We start from the raw sequence: 22,400 nt of genomic DNA on the forward strand, positions 1-22,400 counted from the left end.
CCTTGAGCAAAAAGAAGCCAGGGACAGTGCTCAGGCTCTGAGTTCAAGCCCCAGGACTGTCCAAAAAACAAAACAAAACAAACAAAGAGAGGGGACATTCTCCTCGTGATGGAAAGGATTCTGGAAGAAGCAAAATGTATTTAATAAACAACACAAGTCATGGAAGGTCAAAGCCTGTTACCAGTAACATTACTTCCTAACTACGCCTTCATTTTTGCAAAATCCAAATGGCTGTTCCCTATAGGTAAAGGTTAAAAGACACCTAACTACTTTGAAGCATTTCACAATGAAAGTTCTCACTTACTGACCAAATAATTCAAAAACAAAGGAATAAGTGATACACAGCCACTATTTGAATGCCTTCATTCACTCGACTGTGGACAAACATCCTTCTATGCAATCATCCGGCCAGCATCCTGGAAAAAAAAATACCATTATGCTGAAAGGTTAAGTTTATATAGGTTAACATGTAAAAATGTCTGCAATGATTACTTTTCCATGGCAAAGCCAATTGTGCTATTAACTCAGAAAAATAAACAATAATGCCTAACTTGTGTTCGTGTCCTGGTTTCTTGCCACATTTTAAAAGGACCAGATCTATTATAAATAAAAGAAATCAGATAGTCTGCAAGAGTCCAGCCACTTTTAAACCCCAATTCTCAGTGTGGGGGTATGACTCAAGTGCAATCTCATTCCTAAGCAAAGCACATAAAAATGTAGTAGTAGAAATCATATTGAGATGAGAAATCGCATCTTTACCCATGATAATGAACATGAGTATGTTCCCTTGTCTTTTTATTTTGTAACAATTACACCAACTTTTTCTGGGTACCAGTGCTCACACCTATAACCCTAGCTACTCAAGAAGCTGAGATATGGACTGGGGATATGGCCTAGTGACAAGAGTGCTTGCCTCGTACACATGAGGCCCTGGGTTCGATTCCCCAGCACCACATATACAGAAAATGGCCAGAAGTGGCGCTGTGGCTTAAGTGGCAGAGCGCTAGCCTTGAGCAAGAAGAAGCCAGGGACAATGTGCTCAGGCCCTGAGTCCAAGGCCCAGGACTGGCCAAAAAAAAAAAAAAAAAAAGAAGCTGAGATATGAGGGCCAGAGTTCAAAGCCACTCTGGACAGGAAAAATCTATGAGATTCTTATCTCCAAATTAGAAAGAAAAAAAAGCCAGAAGTGAAACTGTGGGTCAAGTGGTAGAGTATCAGCTTTGAGTGAAAAAACTAAACGACAGTGTCCAGGGCTGAGTTCAAGACACAGTATCCACAAAATATTTTATTTTTCTTCTTTTCACAGAAACCACAAAGTAACTGACTTCCCTGATGACTATGCAAAGTAACACAAATGTTACTTTGGGAAAAAGAAAATCAATCTGAAAGAGAGAAGCAACAAAGCCTTCCTCCTAGTAGAGAGATGTGTGAAAGACTGGTTGCTTGCCAGCCATGTGGTTAAAAGTCCAGCCAGGCAGCAGTGGCATGTAATTCTAGCTGCTCAGGAGGCTGAGATCTGAGGATCATGGTTTGAAGCCAGTGCAGGCAGGAAAATCCATAAGACTCTTTATCTCCAACTAGCCACCAAAAAGCCAGAAGTGGAGCAGTGGTTCAAGTGGTAGAGTACCACCCTTGATCATAAAAGATCAGAGACAGGGCCCAGGCTCTGAGTTCAAGCCCCAAAACTGACATACACACACACAGACACACAGACACACACACACACACACACACACACACACACACGTCCAGAACTGGGCCAGGTCTGACATCAACCCAGCTGTCTACACCACAGCGCATATCTGTCCATTCATGATCGCAATCTGGGCCAGATGTCCTGATAATTGATATTAAGAATCTCAAGTGTCTAAGAATGATACTGTTCTTACTCCAGCCCAATTATCAACCTCTATATCACACTATATGCTATTTTTTTTGCCCCTGCAAGTCAGAAAATTAAATTTGCTTCCTTCTCAGTCAGGGGTCACTCAAACAAATCTAATGGGTGTAGACAGTATTTCCTGTCTACTGTAGGAAAATAATGGGATTGCCATTATTAACATGGCCCAAGGCTCGCTCTGAGGTGGAGCTCTGAAGAAAGCCTTTTATTTTCATCTGTTAGCCTACAGTCACTGAAACAGGCTTTCAAAAAAAAAAATGGGTTTTATGTAGATGTTATTTTTCCCCCAGCATTGAGGTCTAGCACTGGTTCATTCAATCATACAGAGCAAGACAAGCCCCTATCTCTGTTATTTGCCCCTTTCCCACTGTGATTTAAAAAAAAAAAAAAAAAAAGACTGGCAAGCTTGAGTGCCAGTGGCTCATGTCTATAATCCTAGAAACTCAGAAAGCTGAAATCTGGAGGATCATGTTTCTAGGCAGAAGAGCCAGAATAAATGTGTGGCTCAAGTGGCAGAATGCCAGTGATGAGCTAAACAAGTCAAGTGAGAGCTTGAGGTCCTGAGTTCAAATCCTAATACCACATACAGACACAAATACAGAGAAGTAATCACTCCTAAGGATGAATTTAATCCAGCAGGAAGGGACAGTGAGAAAGAAGATGAGAGTGACTAAAATATACTAAAAATGTGTACAAATGCAACAGTAATATCTCTTATTGACTAACTAGTGTAAGCTTTTAGAAAAGAGCTAAGTATTCATGGATCACACCTGTAATCCAGGCTACTCAGGAAGCTGAGAGTCACAGTTCAAAGCCAGCCCAGGAAATAAAAGTGTGAGAGGCTCTTATTTCCAGTTAGCCAGCAAAAAGCAAGAAGTAGAGATGTGGCTCAAGTGGTAGAGAGCTAAGCCTGAGTAAAAACGCCAAGAGTATAAAGACCTGACGGAGTTGAAGCCCCAGTACTGGCACATACAAAACAAGTTTAATCTTAGGCCATCCTGAGTTGGGCTTATACACCAACTGCAGGGGCCAAGGATGAGAATTCGAGTGGGGCAGCCGAGGGTCTCCCTGGGCTGACAGCCTCACTTGGTCCAGGTCCATACCGCTGGTCTCTGTCCTCACCTCACCTCACCTCTGGTGAACTCAATTTCTAAAGATGGAGCAGAAAGCTAAGTGACTGGTAACAAAGGAAGCATTTAGGGCTGCCAGCTCCCCAGCTTTAACCTGGAAAGGCCTAGGTCTCCTAGAATACCCAGGTCACTTCTAATTAGCAGCCCCAGTGAGACTCCCTCCAGCCAGGCCTGGACTTGGCCCACCCACACCTGTGGCTCCTGCACTGCAACCCAGACTGCCGCACACTGCCAACCTCGGAAAAAGGCTTCAAATTCAGAATAGGACTTGCTGTGCCAGGTGCAAATTCCAGGTCCACTCAAAGCCACTCAAATGAAAGAGCATCCAGATGAGTAAATGCCCATTACCACCAAGTGAAGGGACTGACTGTCTCCCGTGGAGGGGTGTGTGTGTGTGTAAGTTGAGAGAAAACTTCACTCCATTTTCCCAGTCACTGAACTGAGTTTCCTGTACATTTGTGTCCATAGAATATGCTTTTGTTCTCTGGTTTCTCTCATTCTAGACTGACCTGGCTATGACAGAAAAGGACCCCTCCCTCTTAAGGAAAATCTCCCTCTTAAGAATGTCCAGAGTGTAAGTATTGTATCAAAATAATATACTTTATGTTTGTGCCAGCAAAGCATTTTACTATAAAATGTTATTAGTATTTAGCTACCTGGTAAGACAAACACGCATGGTACCAGCCTGGCTAAACAGGTAAGATGAATGTCAGCTGCTAGCGGCAGCATTAGGCTGATAAGCGAAGTGCTACAACTGGTCTAGGTGACAAAGACAGGTGTTTTGTTTTGTTTTGTGTTTTTAACATTTTCTTCTATTCTTGGGATTCCCAGTATTGTACAAGCTTCTGCCATGAATAGCGAAAAATTCTATACAAAATTAAAGTATCAATCAGGCGCCTATGGCTCACGCCAGTAATCCTAGCTACTCAAGAGGCTGAGATCTGAGGATCACAGTTCAAAGCCAGCCTGGGCAGGAAAGGTCTGAGACTCTTATCTCCAATATATTACTTAGAAAAATCCAGAAGTGGCACTGTGGCTAGCTTTGAGCAAAAAGTAGTTCCAGGAAAGTGCCCAGGCCAAGTGCAAGACCCAGGGCAGCCAAAAAAAAAAAATCTTCAGAGTTATTGTAATAGGAGCTAAGAATATGGCCTAGTGGCAAGAGTGCTTGCCTCAGCACCACATATATAGAAAAGGCCAGAAGTGGTACTGTGGCTCAAGTTGGCAGAGTGCTAGCCTTGAGCAAAAAGAAGCCAGGGACAATGCTCAGGCCTTGAGTTCATGCCCTAGGACTGGCCAAAAAAAAATTTTTTTAAAGAGTTATTGTAATAAATACATATGGTACACAAGAGATGCGATACGTACTTCTATGGAAGTGCTTGGTGATTAGTCTTATTTTCTATTACTTTAGTATGCACTATGCAGTTATACAAGGGAGGACTTCTTTGTGACATTTCCATCCATATGTATGTAACGTGTTCTAATATAATCAACCCATCCCTGATTATAATTTATAATGCTAAATCTCACTGAGGTCAGTGGTTAGAAGTACAAGGTACCACTGGATATTGTATATATGCTTACCTGAACTAGGGAAGGGAAAGAAAAATGAGGAAGGGTGTAACAAATATGACAAGAAATGTACTCACTACCTTATTATGTAATTGTACCCCCTTTGCACATCACCTTGTCAATAAAATTTAATTTAAAAAAAAATAACTAAAGGTACCAGTACTTTCATTTCTATACAAAACTGTCAGTAGCCAACCTCTGTTTTCACAAACACACAAGCACAAGCCAATAAAAAACCTGCTAGGCCATGGGCCAGTGGCTATAGCTTAGCTTTTCTGCTGTAATCCTAGCCATTCAGAAGGCTGAGATATGAGAACTGAGCTTCAAAGCCAGCCAGGACAGGAAAGTCTGCAAGACTCAGCTCCAATTAGCAAACAAAAATCTAGAAGTGGAGCTGTGTCTCAAGTGGCCTAGCATCAGCCTTGAGCAAAACAACTAAGGCTCTGAGTTCAAACAAAAACCAAACAAAACCACTGGGATCAGTTCTTCCCTAGATCCTGAGATGCGTTGATCTCAGGACCTACCTCTTCTTTCTAAGCATCACATTAAAAAGAAGGAAAAAACAAACTTTAAGAGCTAGATTAGCAAAAGGGCCAACTCCCCAAGCCTGAATTATCCGAGCCTGTATCACCTTAGCATTCACCCAAAGGTCTTGATAAAATCAAGATTCCCAGATCCTATTGCAGATGTAAAGAATACTAGCCCCACACAACGCCCACCCCAAACACAGGCTGGTAACATCCCCGGGAGATTCTTCTCTTATCAGAAAGGCTTTAACTCCATCTGCAAAGGCTGAGGTCACTCCAACCAAATTCTTTCCCAGCCTGCTGTCTGCATCCTTCCATGGCTTAGTCTGGGAACAAAACTAGGCTGGCCAGCAGCACCCAGCATTAGCTCCCAGCTGGTCCCCAACAGCTTCGGGGCACAGCAGGTAAAGGAGAGCCTTAGAACCTCCCCTTTAGAATTTCACTAGAGAAAGATAATTTTAAATGACCACAAACCTCTGAAAAGTTACCTTACACATTATCTTAAGGTATAATTCTCAAATTGATCCTATAAACAAGCAAAGCATACACAATTAAGAGTGTTATTTTGGGGAACAGATTTAAGAGGTGCTTGCTCAAATTTTCAACTTCAACTTTCAAACAGACATGACAAAGTCTACATACCCTTGGGATAACTTTTATTTCTTTCAGATAACAGTACAAGAGAAGCAAGCTTTACACAGAAGGTGACTCATGCCTTTGTTTTAATTTGTTTAGTTAAGTATTTATTCCCTCCCATGAGAAAAAAAAAAAGAAAGAAAACTATGGGAACAACAAAAGGTCTGTAACACAGTCCATGTTTCAAAGATCAGCTCAGTAGAAGAAGCCGTAATTGCCTACTTGAGGGGTCCCCGGCTGAAATTCAACCTGGGAATCCAGTCAGCAACTAAACATGAAAACCCAGGAGCTGGGCTGGGGTGTCACTCAGTGGTACAGTATTTTCAAGCATGCATGAAGCCCTGGTTCATGGCCTTGGGTTCAACCCAAATATGTGACATACACTTACACTCACACACACACTCAAAGATCAGGCACCAGTGGTTCATACCTGTAATCCTGGCTACTCGAGAGGCTGAGATTCTGAGAATCACAGTTCAAAGCCAGTCCAGGCAGGAAAACTCATAAGACTCTAATCTCCAATGAACCACCAAAAAGCCAAAAGTGGAGCTGTGGCTCAAATGGTAGAGTGCTAGCCTGGAGCAGAAATAACTAGGGGATAATGCCTAGTACCCCATTACTGTCCAAGCACCACCCCCCACAACACACACACCAAAATAACTAAAACAATCACTCTACAAGTCAATCAAGAGAGACAAGGAATAAGGGGGCGCCAGAGACTCACACATCTGTAATCCTAGCAACTCAGGAGGCTGAGATCTGAGGATTGTGGCTCAAAGTCAGTCCAGGCAGGAAAAGCCATGAGACTCTATCTCCAATCAGTCACAGAAAACTGTAAGTGGTGCAGTAGTTCAAAGTGGTAGAGCACTAACCTTAAGCAGAAAAGCTCAGGTACAGCGCCTATGTCCTGAGTCCAAGCCCCATGAACAACAATAAAGAAAGAGAGGGAGAGAGAGAGAGGGAGAGGGGGAGAGAGAGGGGGGGGGGAACAGACAACCTTAGGAGGGAGGAAATCTCATGTGTAAGTAACTGAACATAAAATAAAAAGTGTAGTGAGATTTATTTTTTTCAATATTGCTGTTCAGATCAGACAATACCTGGAACTAAGCTGCCCAAGAAGGCCTTGCTCGATTCAAGGTAGAGAAGGGTGTATGATGGGTGTGCCCGCACAAACAGCTGCTGTGAGGAAGCAGAGATGGAGGAGATGGGCAGCTAAAGGCAATCATGCCAGCCCTCAACATTTACCACTTACCCTTACCGTTATGCCACCAAGTACTTCCAGACTATAGAAGAAATTGGAAGTAGCAAAAGCAAATGTCAACAGAAAAACTCAGAGAGACAGAACTGCATTCTAATGGTGTCGGGAGCCGGGTACTATCTTGTGGCGATTCGATTCGTTCTGCACATTGTTAGCGCCGCCAAGTGTGTGTTCTGAGTTCAAATCGACCAGGCACATGCTGGCACAGGGGAAATCCATACTATTTAACAACATCCACACACAGCAGCAGCCTTCTTCCCAGGGTCTCCATCTACAGGAGGACCCAGCAACAAAACCAGCCTCGGCCCACACTGCATTTTTACAGGGCTTTGTTTTGTTTGTGGTACTGGGGTTGAATTTTTGTCCAGAACAGCCTGGACCACGATCCTTCTCTTTGTGTCATCCCATATCTGGGATCGGAGATGGGCCCAACCATAAACAGCTTTTTATTAGTTAAGATGAGGGTATCACTAAGCTTTCCACCAAAACTGGCCTCAAACTGCAAAACTCCCAATTTCTGCCTCCTAAGTATCTGGAATTAATTACAGGTATGAGCCACTATGCCTGGCTTACAGGCTTTTAAAACACTTTTACAGAAGTGTTTAAAAATGGTTTGTTCCCTTAATTAAGTAAATATTTCTGAAGTTCATATTTAGATAAAACCTTTTCTATGGAACAAGAAGCCAAACTGTGTCCTAGCTTTGCCTGGTTAATTGCAAGTTCCTAATTAGTTTCATGCAGAACAATGGAGTTATTTTAGACAGGGACTTCTTTCACAGGCTGTGGAAGATCTAAGTATATTATGAATAAATCGAATCATTTTATTTCCTGCCACTTTAGAATACTCAATTGCTTCTCAAACATGCTGCATTTACTTGAGGGTAGAGACTGGAGGGAGGGAGGGGATGAAGAAAGGAGTGATATTGACCAAAAAGCATTGGACTCATAATCTGACTTATGGAATTGTAACCACTTTGTACAACTAATAATTTTTTTAAGTACATGTTACATTTGCTGGCACCAGTGGCTCACTCCCGTACTCCTAAGTACTTGGGAGGCTGAGAGCTGAGGATCACAGTTCAAAGTCAGCCCAGGCAGGAAAACCCATGAGACTTTATCTCCAGTAAACCACCAAAATACTGGAAGTAGAGGTGTGATTCAAGTGGTACAGCATCAGCCTTGAACAAAAAAACTAAGGAACAGTGCCAGGCCCTGAAATCAAGTCCCAGTACCAGCATAAAACAACAAAAAGAGCTACATTTGTTCAAATATGAGGACCATTTTCTAGACAATCATTTTCAACAGAAAGCTTTTAGTAACTGTTAATGTATCAGTGACATTTATTAAGTAAACTTTTCTGAATCATTACCTCTCCTCCCAAAGCCAAAACACAGATGCACATGTACATTCAACACTCATTTGGGAGCTTAAATTCTAATCCAAGTTCAGTTTGAGACAGACTGAAGGTGCTCCAATTTTCCTCCTTCTCAAATTTCAGAAGGGACAAGGAGCCGCAATGACACCCTCCATCCCGCTCCGGCTTGCTGGTGGATGCTCGGCTACACAACATTCCAAAAACATGAGCAAAATACCACTGCCTGTCAACAGAAATTTGCCTTCCCTTTGCCAGAACAACAGTAAGAACACAGTAGAATATTCCATTAACAGAGACCTTGGTCTAGAACTACCATGTGGGAAATAAAAACTTTGTTTGAGCAGGAGGCATCTTTTTTTTTTTTGGGGGGGTGCTGGGGGGGATAGTGCTGAGGCTTGAACTCAGGGCCTGAGCACTGTCCCTGGCTTCTTTTTGCTCAAGGCTAGCACTCTACCAACTTGAGTCACAGCGCCTCTTCTGGCTTTCTCTATATATATGTGGTGCTGAGGAATCGAACCTAGGGCTTCACGTATACAAGGCAAGCACTCTTGTCACTAGGCCATATTCCCAGCCCAGGAGGCATCTTAAACTTACCCATACATCTCTGAACCTCAACTGATGCCACATTTGGTTCAACAGTGTCACCTACACTCACACAGACTAATTCTTTGTGACTTACAGCAGAAGTAAGGAACCATTCGCTTGAGGAGACACCCAAGCGTCCTGGGACAAGACATGCCTGCTCTGTTTGTACTTTAAGTCTGTATAGTCCATTCCACTGTTATAAATATCCAAATGGCCCTTAGCAGAAAAAAAAGGTGCCCTCTCCGGCCAGAGAACATCAAATTCCATCCAGAACTTAAAGAATGCTACCATATCGCAGTTAAATTCCAAGACTGATGCATTTTTAAATTGAGCAGTATCTCCCATTTGCAGTGGCTGATGGCTGAATATACTTGACTAGACTGACACTTGGTTTTACTCTGTGTGTGTGTGTGTGTGTGTGTGTAAGTACCTAAGTGTGAACTCAAGGCCTTGTCCTCTCAGTTGGCTTTTTTCACTCAAGGCTGGTAGTCCCACCGCTTGAACCACACTTCTACCTCTGGCTTTCTGCTGGTTAATTGGAGACAACAGTCTTATAGACTTTTTCTGCCTGGCTGGCTTCAAACCTCAATCCTCAGATCTCAGCCTCAACAACTACTAAAGTTTGTATAAAGCTTTACCTCTGTTCACTCAATTCACTGACTGGTTGGTCCCTGTGGACAGGCATTTAGAAAGGTCTGATGCAATTATATTCCTATTCAATTAGAAACCTAGGCTCCACGATGTCCGAAGGTTATCAGGGCACACAACTTAAAAGCAAACTTTCTCTTCCAAGGACAGATTTTCAAAATTCAAACTGATGCTTGATATTTTAATTTCACATCTGGATAATAGACAATTTAAATTCTTCAGATTCAATTTGCAAATACATAAGGAAAAGTGAATAATGCCCAAAGGTGGTCCTTAATCTCTGTCCATCATTCAACATCTTTAAGATGACAGTAAAATAGCCAGCACAGTGGCTGCTACATGCCTGAAGTCACAGCACTCCTGAGGCTGAGGCAGGAGGATCAGAAGTTCAATGCTAGTTTTGGTTAGTGAGTTCAAGGTCATCCTGAGCTACCTAACAATACTCAAAAAAAAAAAAAACACAAAAAAAGATTCTGTTAAATTCTCATTCCTATTAAGCATCTCGTGTCCTACAAACAGAACCATACACATGGGTTAAATTTTGTTTCCTATATTTGGCACTCTCCTAGGACTAGAAACTTCTATTTATAAATGGTTCTTATCCTGGCTCTTTGAAAATAGTACAGTGCTGGGCTGGGGATATGGCCTAGTGGCAAGAGTGCCTGCCTCGGATACACGAGGCCCTAGGTTCAATTCCCCAGCACCACATATACAGAAAAACGGCCAGAAGCGGCACTGTGGCTCAAGTGGCAGAGTGCTAGCCTGGAGCGGGAAGAAGCCAGGGACAGTGCTCAGGCCCTGAGTCCAAGGCCCAGGACTGGCAAAAAAAAAAAAAAAAAAAGAAAGAAAGAAAATAGTACAGTACTCACAATGGTCAAAAAAGGGTACCAACAAGATGTTCAGCTCTCAATGTGTGTGTGTGTGTGCGTGCGTGTGTGCATGTATGTGTGTGTATGTGTTTGCATTCATGCCAATACTGGGACTTGAACTCAAGGTCTGGGCACTATCCCTTTTTTTGTTCAAGACTGGACCTTTAACCACTTGAGCCACATTTTCACTTCTGGATTTTGGTGGTTAATTGGAGATGAATCTTACAGACTTCCAGCCTGGGCTGGCTTTGAACTGTGATCCTCAGATCTCAGCCTCCTGAGTCGCTAGGATTACATTACAGGTATGAGGCACCAGGGCCCAGCTTTAAACAGTCTCTTAACTGGAGTTGAGTTTACAATTTCAATAAGCTTCAAGCAATGCAACCCACAAAATGAATATAGTCAGTTTAAAGCTGACTCACTGACCTAAGTCATTCAGGATCAGATAATGCTCCAGAGTCAAGAGTATGACCTACAATTACCCCGGGACAGCACTGTAACTAAGGTGGGTATGGGAGATGTAGCAGTCTTTATGCTAGACCTGGAAGTTGCCTCTTTTAAAATCCCAGTTAAAAATCATCATTGTTTCATTTGTCTTTTTCTAAGAATAGCACCCCCTCCAAAAAAAAAAAAAGGTATTGTGTTATGAAATGGTAACTCCTCTATACAACACCTTAATAACAACAATAAAATTATTTTAAAGGCATTGTGCTAGCTGCATATTTATGGACAAAATCCAACTGAGATGAATGAATGCTTACTTTATTTAATATGAGGTAGAATTCCCACCATTTCATACAAAGGCAGAAAGTTTTTGATGTTCCTTTTACCAAATGAAACTCTCAAAGTACAAAAGATTTAAATTAGATCTACTAACCAGAAAACTCTTTGACCATGTGCTCTTTGTACTAGCTATTTTCATTTTATATTCAAAAGTTAAACAATTCTCCTGATTAAATTTGCAACTGTGAAAGGAAAAGGGAATGATAGTTGGCCTGACACTTAGAAAATCTCTTAACAACTGTCTCATGAAAAGAGGTATGGAGGAGTCATTTGTTTATTCCAAACTAAAGGGACCTTTCATCTTTCCTACCACCTAAACTCTTTTATTCCATTAAACCAAACAAGCTTATTATTTAAAAGACCAAATGAAACGTCATTTCAAGTTTCCCATCAGTTTTAACTGTAATATGTAAGCATTAAGAAGAATGGGCTGGGAATGTGGCTCAGCAGCACAGTGCTTGCCTTGCAGGCATGAAGCCCAGGGTTCAATTCCTCAACACCACATAAATAGAAAACACCAGAGTGGAGCTGTGGCTCAAGTGGTAGAGTGCTAGCCTTGAGCAAAAGAAGCCAGGGACAGTGCTCATGCCCTGAGTCCATGCCCCAGGACTGGCAGAAGAAAAATAATAATGTGCCTATTGATCCACTTCATTATGACAGAAAAGTGGAGGTGTAGCTAACTCAGCCTTTAGTTTTGTTGTTGTTGTTTTTTGTTTTTTTGTTTTTTGCCAGTCCTGGGGCTTGGACTCAGGGCCTGAGCACTGTCCCTGGCTTCTTTTTGCACTCTGCCACTTGGGCCACAGCGCCACCTCTGGCCGTTTTCTGTATATGTGGTGCTGGGAAATTGAACCCAGGGCTTCATGTATATGAGGCAAGCACTCTTGCCACTAGGCCATATTCCCAGGCCCCCTTTAGATGCTTTGGAAAAGCTGGATCTAAAGCATTCTTATAAGACAGGCACTGGCAGCTCACACCTATAATCCTAGCCACCAAGGAGGCTAAATTTGAGGATCATGATTCAAAGCCACCCCAGAGTTTGTAAGACTTTTATCTTCAATTAACTACCAAAAAGCCAGACGTGGAGCTGTGGCTCAAAGGCTAGATCTCTAGCCTAGAGCAAATAAGTTCAGGAACAATGCCCAGGTCCTGAGTTCAAGCCCCAGTAATAACACATCCAACCAATCAACCAAGCAAGCATCTTATATCCATGTAGAAGAAAAAGACTGATCAAGGAAGTTCCAAAAACACTATGACCCAGATAATGTGAGCAGATCTGGGAGTCAGAAGACTCTCTTGTGCTGTCCAACATGGCATTCACTAGCCGTAACTGGCGATTTTAAGTTTAAAATTCCTGAAAGCAAACTAAACGTAAAAGGCAGTTCCTCAGTGACCACACCGGTATGGTGGCTCTCCTGCTGAACAACAGAAACAACCCTTTCCATCAAGGCAGACATTTCACTTCACACACCTCACACACCACAGAGTTGCCTTTGGCTACTTAGTCTGGGGTTGGTTACTTAGTTCCAGCAAACCACAATGCCCATTTGGAAAGGATACATCTAAAGCTGCTACCTAAAGATTATTCAAATGTTAATGGAAGAATGTAAGAGACACTAGAGATGGACACATTCCCTACCTAAAGAAGAACAGCCATTTAAGCAATTCTATAGAGTGATCTTCAACCAGCCCCTCCCTCTCCCTGGACTTATTTTCCTACCTGGAAAAGTTTGGGAAGTTCTTGTTACTTCTAAGCATCCTCTTCAAATACTGAGAAAAGTTTGGGAAGGTCTTTCTTGTTACTTCTAAAGATCTTCTTCAAATGTTTCTATGACCCAGCCACAAACTCAGCTACAGAGTAAACAACTTCCTGGGCTCCCGGAGCTCCTAGCAGATCCCAAAGATTCTTCCAGAAACCCCAGCGACTGGCTCTCCAATACAGCCTGGCTCTCCAGTGTGCTATTTATAAAATCTGTCTTCAAAGATTACCGGAATCTCTTTCTGCAACTGCATGGGCTGTCATTAGAGGCGACAACCCCCTATTTCAGGAGATCTCGCAGTTAGAACATTTCTCTTAAATGAACACAGGAATTCTGTTTTTACTCTCAAGAGCATTTAAAACCAACAGGCTTCAAAAGCACACACGTGAGCTAAAAACAATTTAATAATGACAGCATTTCTGAGTTTTATTTTGTTTGCTAGCTCTACTTCATTCTTAGTAGGCTTGTGGGTTCCCCCTCCGATGTCTAAACAAAGTGAGAATTGTGCCCCCATGGGCGAGGTCCCCTTACAGGGCCAGAAACTTGCCCAGAGACTTCACCTTCCTCAGCGGCTGCTGCCAAGGAGCCAGGAAATTTACTGCTTCCAGAGTCAGCCTCCTATGAGAAGGAACCAAACCTCCCCACCCCACCCCCCGTAAAAAAGGGGGGCACAAAAATCAGGGTACCCATGCTATACCCATGCTTCAACTTGGGGTTGCCCAGGAGGAACTCAGGAAATAGAAATCAGAACAGATCCATGCAATTTTACTCAAGGCCTAAAGTCTTTAAAAAAAAAAAAAAAAGGAAAAGAAAAAGAAAAAAGAAGGAGGGGAAAAGGTTATTCCAGAACAGATTTCTTTTCTTCCGGGTCTGTCTGCTCCTTCTGACTTCCCACACCACAGCCTCCCGCTCCCGGCGCCCCACCTCTTGCCACATTTAGAAAAAGAAAAGAGGCACCGTCCCTTCTCCCTTAGCGCTCCCTAGCAAGGCCCGGAAACGAGAAAATTCAAATCAAATTAGTTGCACATTAAAAAATAAACAGACAAGCAATCAGGAGTTCCCCCCCCCCCCAACAAAAGACCTCACCCGTTCCAAAGTATGATTAAGCCTGGGAGGGGGTGCTAGAGACCAACCGGGATGGGGAGAGAAACGTAGGCTTTTTATTTTTTTTTTCTCCAGCGGCGGCCCCACCGCAGCCAAAATTCTACATTTTGTTTAAAGAAAGAAGGAAGGAAAAAAAAAAAAAAGCTGGGCTGAAGAGCAAAGAAAATAAAAGTTGAAACTTAAGGAAGTCTGCCATGGGCCGCGTCTGGACAAAATGCCAGACGCTTTCCTCCGTCTGGGACGCCAGGGAGCCAGCGAAGATTCGAAAACCTCCCCGGGCCGCGGCGCACTCCCCCAAGTCGCCCCGCTGGGCGCCGCCCGCTCCGGGGGCTCCGGGGGCGAGGGGAGCGCGGGCCCCGGGCCCCGGCAAAGTCGGCGAGGTTTGGCCCCGCGTCCCGGCCCCGCTGGGAGTGACAGGCCCTCCCCATGCCCGCCTGCCCGCGCAGCCCCAGCCCTCCCCGCCGCCCCGGGGCGCGCATTCCGCCCGCCCCGCCCCACCGCACCCCACCCCGGCCCGGGCGCCCCTCGGCGACCGACTGACCCGAGCTCCGCAGGCCCCGCGCACGCACCGAGAGTCGCTCGCTGCTTCCCGCCGCGCCCCGCGCCCCCGCCCGCGCTTCCAGCCGTCCGGCTCGCCAAGTCCGGCCACGGCCGCCGGTTCCCGCCCCCTGCCCGGGGGGAGCCCGGGGGGCCGGGGAGGAGGAGGACGTGGCGCGCGGAGGTGGCCGGCCGCGAGGCGGGGAGTGTCTCGGGGAGCCCGGCGGGGCGGGGGCGGGGGGCGGGCAAGGGACCCTCCCGCCGGCGTCCCGGGTGAGGGCGCCCGGACCCCCGCACACACACCCCAGACAGAGCACTCCGCACAAGCCACACACACACACCCTGGACCCCGCACACACTACACGCGCGCGCACACACAAATACACACACGGGACTCTGCACCCCGCATACACACCCTGAATCCCACACCCAGGAACCCGCACACATCCCGCACACAGACCCAGGACCACGCACCCATCTCGCAGTACACTCTGGACCCCGTACCCAGGACCCTGCACACCTCCCGCAGATACACCCTCGACCCCGCACCCCGCACAAACCCCGCGCACACACATACCCCGGGCCACGCACCCTGCACGCGCGCGGACACACACACACCGGCGCCTTGGACCCCGCACTTGCACATGCACGCACGCACACACACACACACACACACCCCGGGCCCCCGCGCACACCCCAGACCCCACCGCCCAGCGCAGCGCAGCGCGGCCCCCGCCCGCCGCCATGTGGAAAGGCCCCGCGGAAAGTGACACGTCGAAGATCCCTGGGCCCCGGGGGGCGCGCACTCCGCGCCCCGGAGCTGCGGGCGGAGGGGGCTCGTCGCCCACCTTTCTTTTCTCCTACGCGGCGACCCGCCCTTTTCGTTCCCGGCCCCAAACCTCGCGAGCAGGGGAGGGGGCGAGAGCCCCCCGCCCGGGCTCCCCGGCTCTCCGGGACTCCGGCGCCAAGTTTTCCCCGGGAAGCCCGCAGCGCGCCCGGGACGGGACCGCACGGGGCCGGACTCGGCGTCCGCCCGGCCGGACTTCCAGCGCGAGTCCCCGGCCAAGGGTCCCAGGTCCCGGTCCCCGGCCCCCGGCCCCCGGCCCCAGCCCCAGCCCCCGGTCTCCATCCCGGCCCCCAGCCCGGTGCCCGTCTCCGCTGCCCACCGCCGCTGCACGCCCAGCCTCGCCTTACCTTCCCCGGGGCTGCAACGGGGGCTCCAGGCGCCCACACACCGGGTCGCCTGCGCCTTCCCAGCCGGAGGAGCCCTGCCGCCCCCGCCGCCGCCGCTCCCGCCGCCGCTCTCCGCCGCCGCCGCCGCCGCCGCCAAATAACTACCAGGAGGCTTCGGTGGGGGATTCCGCCATGTCAATGATGTCGGGACCACATGGGGATTCGGGCCCCGCCCCCGCCGTAATCCGCCGAATAGACCCGCAGCCACAATGGCCCAGCCGGCCGGAGCTCCGGGGCCTAGCAGGCGGGGCGGGCGGGGCGGGCGGTGGGGGGGGGGTACCCCTGGGGGGAGGCACCCCCGCAGGCGACCTAACTGCGCGTAGCCTACCTTTGGTCCCGCTAGACCAAAGAAATCCGAAGCTTAGGGAAACTACCGGCTCCTGAACCGCTAGGGCAGACCTTTCTGCTCCCACAAATGCACTATTTACTGGGGAATAATCAAAACTGACTACCCCTCCCCCATTTATTCACAAATTTCCCTATTCATTATTGCCGGTTTTCGCCGCAGTCTTCTGAGTTATGTTGCCACGCATATATTTCCAGTAGGATTTTGTTCATGAATTTATTATTATTTTTTCACCCTTTCAGTACCCAATCTGTGTCCTGAAGACTAGAAACTATTTCTTACTCTTATCTGAGCAGTTCATTTGGGGGAGAAGGGGACACAAAATGACTCACTAGCTCACTCTTGAGCTGCACTAATGAAATCAGGTGTAATGAGTTCCTGCTTCCACGGTTCACGGGTCCCATCCTATCCCACCCCTCAATTCAGAAAGGGGTCTCAGAGACCCAGCAGAGGTTAGCCCGGGGTGGGGCACTCCCCCTATGGCCGCCAGGTATCGAAAAAGTCCATTGAGCCTCACGGATGAACTGCACCCAGTATTTGGTAGTGGGACGATACCCAGAGGCGGCACTTTTTTTTTTTTTTTTTTGCCAGTCCTGGGGCTTGAACTCGGGGCCTGAGCACTGTCCCTGGCTTCTTTTTGCCCAGATATAGCACTCTACCTCTTGAACCACAGCACCACTTCTAGCTTTTTCTATATATGTGGTGCTGAGGAATCAAACTTCATGTATAGGAAGCAAGCACTCTACCACTAGGCCATATTCCCAGCCCCACACATTGCTCTTAATGACCTCAAAAACGAATGATAGTACATAGTATTCAATCAATCATGCCAAAGAAAAGAAAAGAATCCTACGAAACAGCTCCCTTCCTCATGGAATTTGATGTGTTTTTTTGTTTTTTTTGTTTTTTTTTTTTTTGGCGGATAGCAAACAGAGACCTCCCTCCTCGCTGGCTTCTGTCCTGTTGAAGTCACCAAAGGGACTCTTGAAGCCATTTTTCTTAAAACTTGATTCTAAATTGGTACTGGTGGGTCATGCCTGTAATCCTAGCTACTCAGAAGGCTGAGATTTGAGGATTGTCTCAGGACACACAAATCTGTGAGATTCTAATCTCCAATTAACTAGCAAAAAACAAAAACAGAAGTAGAGGTGTGACTCAAAGTGGTAAACACCAGCCTTGAATTTAAAAATACCTAAGAGACAGTGTCTTGGCCCTGAGTTCAAGTTCCATTACCAACACATTAATTAGTTAATTAATGAATAACTTGATTCAAATCCTCCATCATAGACCTGTGAGGGAGGGAAAAGTCTCCTCAAAGGCAGGGTGGGTCCCCAGGGTGCCACAGAGCACAATGTTGCTTTGGTGATGGTGACACCTTCCATTTGGGCCCAAATACCTTCCCTGTCCAACTTCATTCCCTCCAGCCTCTCCAGCCTTGCCTCTCAACCCAGCTTAATTCTCAGGGATCCAAAGACACATCAGGCCTGTATTGCCTTTCTATGCTTCAGAGCATGCTGCTCTCTGCCCCTGCCTAAACTCATCCAGTCATCATCCCTCATCCTTGAGCTCCAATCAAAGTCTGTCCCTCTTTCTCCCCAAACCTCTTCAGGGTCCCTGGCTCTTTTGTTCATAATCCCAATGATTTTCAGCTCTCCCATTGCTCTAGGACGAATGTGTGTATATTCTACATGGCTGAGTTGCATTCATAATTGTTATCGTCCATCTAGAGTTCAGCTTTGAGAATAGTCTCCCTTATATGTTGTGAAGAAGTAACTATAAAGTATGAGGGAGAATATGAATGACTAGATACATGGGCATACTTCAGAGGGTGAAAGGTTGAATTCAAAAGTTGAAAGAGAAACTTAGCAAAATGAATGAGAGTTTTTGATATTCAGAGAACAGACTTATTTTTGCCTGTTCCTTCCAAAAGATGAACTGGCTTTCCTTTTACCAAGAAGAATCAATGTACAGTAGAGAGCGTGCTATCACAGACCTGTAATCCCAGCAATCAAGACATTGAAGCAGGAAGCTTGCAAGTTCAAGCCCAGCTTGGGATGCATAGCAAGACTTAGTCTCAACCCCTCCACCCCCAAAGAATCAATGTATAGAAAATGCAAGCCTGGTGCCAGTGGCTTACGCCTGTAATCCTAGCTATTCAGGAGTGTGAGATCTGAAGGTTGCAGTTGGAAGCCAGTTTAGGGAGGAAAGTCTGTGAGACTTTTATCTCCCAATTAACCCCCAGAAAGCTGCAAGTGAAGTGGAGTGAACTATGGCTCATTCAAGTGGGAAAATACTAGCCTTAAGCAAAAATCCTCAGGGACAGCTCCCAGGCCCTGAGTTCAAGCCCTGGCAAATAAAAATAAAAAATAGAAATGTTTTCTAATGATATGCATGTTCATATATGTGATCTCAATGCTTCATTCCTTATTCCTGAGGCTTCAGATAAAGGTTTATAAATGGTAACTCATGTAGCATAATCAGACAAAAATTACCTGAAATTCCTCAAGCCAGTATCATCTTTTCTTTCTTCCTTTCTCCCTTTCTTTCTTCCTGTTGTTGTTGTTGCTAGTACCAGAGCTTGAATTCAGGGCCTCATGAGTTTGCTTGCCTTTTTCACTCACGGCAAGTGCTCTGCTCCTTGAGCCTATCCTCTACTTCCTGTTTTTTTTTTTTTTTTTTTTTGGCCAGTCCTGGGCCTTGGACTCAGGGCCTGAGCACTGTCCCTGGCTTCTTCCCGCTCAAGGCTAGCACTCTGCCTCTTGAGCCACAGCGCCGCTTCTGGCCGTTTTTTCTGTATATGTGGTGCTGGGGAATCGAACCTAGGGCCTCGTGTATCCGAGGGAGGCACTCTTGCCACTAGGCTATATCCCCAGCCCCTACTTCCTGTTTTTTGTTGGTTAGCTTGCCAGGGCAAGTTTTGAGCTTCGGTCCTCAGATCTCAGCCTCCTGAGTAGTTAGGATGACAGGTGTAAGCTGCTGGCGGCCAGGATTGCATCTACTTACTGAATCTCACTGATTAATTGCTGTTGCCTGTTTGCTATTTTTGTTGTGAGGATTAAAACCTCCAGCACCTGATTCTCAGGGAGTATTGATTTTTTTTCTTTGAATGAATAAAATGTGTTTCCTAGAGGGATTAGTAGGACAGAAAATTGAAAGTTTCAGAGACAAAAGTGGGACTTTTGACAGAGGGGTCTCTGTTCCTGAGGGGCTTAGTATGATCCAATGAGACATACGATGAAACTATTGAATCGAGGAGAGAATGGAATAGATGTCAAGGCTGATTGTTCTCACAGCAGGATGCAGAACAAGGCTCCTGTCGCAGACTATATTCTCAACCTGCTTGGGAAATAATGAAGATGTGACCAGAGTTCTGTTTCTGGAAATGAGAAAGGCCCCAACCGAAGACAATGAGCTGTTTTAGCTGCTATGGATTACAGCGCTACACCCTAACTTTTGGAGCCATAATAAAAGAGGAAATTAGTTAAGACCCAGCACCCCTGGGACAGCATCTTGGCCTAGCAGGAGGAAACCAGATGCAAAAATGACATTGTTTCAGAACACCTTACCTCTGCCCCTCCTTAGCCCCTTCTAGTTTTAATACCTTCCTGTGAAGCAGGGGAGAGGGCTTGCAGAAAAGGACCTGATTAAGAATTAATAACCAATCAGAATTTTGTAGGACCTAACTAATACAGTGTTATCTTCTCTGATAAAAGAAAACTATTTATAATAGGGGTAACAAATAAGAACACAGCCCAAGTATAAGAACCCTCCAATTCAGGGTCATAGAGTTCCATTGGATGGGTGACAGAGAGAGCAGCGGCAGCAGCAACCTTCAAGCTAGATTCTTTTTTTGTTGTGGTAGTGGTTGTGCCATTCCTGGGGCTTGAACTCAGGGACTGAGCACTGTCCCTGAGTTTCTTTGCGCAATGCTGGTGCTTTACCACTTGAACCACACCTCTACTTACAGCTTTTTGCTGGTGACTTGGAAATACATGTCTCTCAGACATTCCTGCCATGGCTGGCTTCAAATTGCGATCCTCAAACCTCAGTCTTCTGAGTAGTTAGGATTAGAGGTGTGAATCACTGATGCCCAGCTGATGCGTCTTATCTGAATAAAGTTTTTCACATTCATCTTCTATTGTACCCAGCTTTATTCTTCAAATTCCTGTGACAACAACCCAAGGAGGCTCACGACGCTAAACAGCACCACAGTGATGCTGTCACACTAGCAGGTGTTGTCCGCTGCTGAGCTGTGACACTAAGCAGCCATTGCTTGTTGCAGGTTTGATCACTGCTGGCTTTTGAGCCAAAAGGGCTATGTGGGTTCTGCCCACCAAGAGCAAGAGCAGGAAATTCTTTGTCACTACTTTCCAGAAGCACTTGAAGATTTACATAAATCCAGAAGTTAATATCCAAGTGAAAATACCAAGATATTATGGCTGATAACTAAATAGAAAGACTCACAAACCTGTCCATAGCAATGTAGGCAGACATACAAAATGCTAAAAGATTCAGTCACCATTCCTGATCTCAAATAATTTGTCAGAAAAAAGGTGTAATGCTGACACACGGGCAAACTAGAAAACATTGAGACTAGCATTGAAATGGCTTGAAACCAGGAAATCTCTGAACACATCTATTTCTGAAGCGCTGAGATTTGCCACTTTCAGGATCATTCTGACTAATTCAAGGTTCCAGCTAGAAGAAGCCTTGCTTGCTCTTAGTCAGGATCCTTCTTCTCTGCTAGCTAGGTTGCCCTGTGGGGAGGTTTCATCTTGCCTCTACTCTTGAAAAGCAATCTGGGGGCTGGGGATATGGCCTAGTAGCAAGAGTGCTTGCCTCGTATACATGAGGCCCTGGGTTCAATTCCCCAGTACCACATATACACAAAATGGCCAGAAGTGGCACTGTGGCTCAAGTGGCAGAGTGCTAGCCTTGAACAAAAAGAAGCCAGGGACAGTGCTCAGGCCCTGAGTCCAAGCCCCAGGACTGGCAAAAAAAAAAAAAGCAATCTGGACATCAGACAGAGAACAGAGAATGTCTACTATTGTGTGTGTGTGTGTGTGTGAGTGTGTGTGTGTGTGTGTATGTGTGTGCCAGCACTGGGGCTTGAACTCAGGGCCTTGCATTCTTGTTTGGCTTTGCTTAACGCTGGCACTCTACCACTTAAGCCACAGCTCCACTTCTAGCTTTTTGCTGGTTAACTGGAGATAAGAATCTCGTACACTTTTCTGCTTGAGCTGATTTTGAATCATGATTCTCAGATCTCAGCCTTCTGAGTAGCTAGGATTATAGGCATGAGTTACTGGTGCCTGGCGTTTTGCCCTCAGCCAGGTCAGATGTGAGCTTTAATATGAACCATGACACTAAGTCTGTTTTATATTGCATTCAGAATCCACTAGAATACTCACTAAAGAACAGCCAGCTTGGTTTATAATACTATCTACAAGCAATTACTGCAACTTCAAGAAAACACATTCTTCTAGAACAATTTAATTAGTCATAGCTGTGATCTCACCTTCTTTTCTATTGTTCAAGATAGGACAAGGATAAATTTTAACCCAGCAGTTGAAGGAACAAAACAAACCATATTTCAAATAAGGAATCTTGTCCCACCATTATAAGAACTATCCAAGTAGAATTCAAATGATTCATGGGGTTCATGGAATCACAGGGTGGAGAAGCCTGCCCCCCTCCTCAAAGTAGCATCTGTGCTCAATGCCCCTAAGGGCCATACCCCAGGAATCAGCTTCAGTCACCACCAGAGAAGTAAAATGCTTCCTGCCAAGGAAGCTCTGTGTGTGTGTGTGTACGCACGCGTGCGCACGCACGCGTGCGCACCAGTCCTGGGGGTTGAACCCAGGACTTGGGTACAGTCCCTTAGCTTTTTCGGTCAAAGCTGGTGTTCTACTAGTTGAGTCACAGCTTCCCTTTGGCTTTTTCAGTGGCTAATTGGAGATAAGAGTCTCATGGACTTTTCTGCCTGGTGCGGCTTTGATCTATGATCCTCAGGTCTCAGCCTCCTGAGTAGTTAGGATTACAGGCATGAGCCACCAGTGCTTGGCCTGGCTCCAAGGTAGCTTTGATCAACAACTCCAGGCCCAAACCAAGTCTTCTGAAAGGGGCTCTTGGCAACTTGCCCC

At 45.9% G+C, this 22,400-nt stretch overlaps 1 protein-coding gene across 2 annotated transcripts in view; it reads right to left on the bottom strand.

The window, feature by feature from the left end:
• Positions 1-15,962, bottom strand: part of Fndc3b (fibronectin type III domain containing 3B) — a 274,961-nt gene extending 258,999 nt beyond the window's left edge. Inside the window, exon 1 of one of the 2 annotated variants that reach the window (XM_048347104.1) lies at positions 15,873-15,962. The gene's annotated coding sequence lies outside the window, so the exon portion shown is untranslated. Of the gene's footprint in view, positions 1-14,682; positions 14,744-15,872 lie in introns of those variants that run through there. The other variant, XM_048347105.1, reaches the window with a different exon arrangement.
• Positions 15,963-22,400: the final 6,438 nt, after the last annotated feature.

Source organism: Perognathus longimembris, chromosome 5, assembly GCF_023159225.1.
Source record: "Perognathus longimembris pacificus isolate PPM17 chromosome 5, ASM2315922v1, whole genome shotgun sequence".
Taxonomy (NCBI): domain Eukaryota; kingdom Metazoa; phylum Chordata; class Mammalia; order Rodentia; family Heteromyidae; genus Perognathus; species Perognathus longimembris.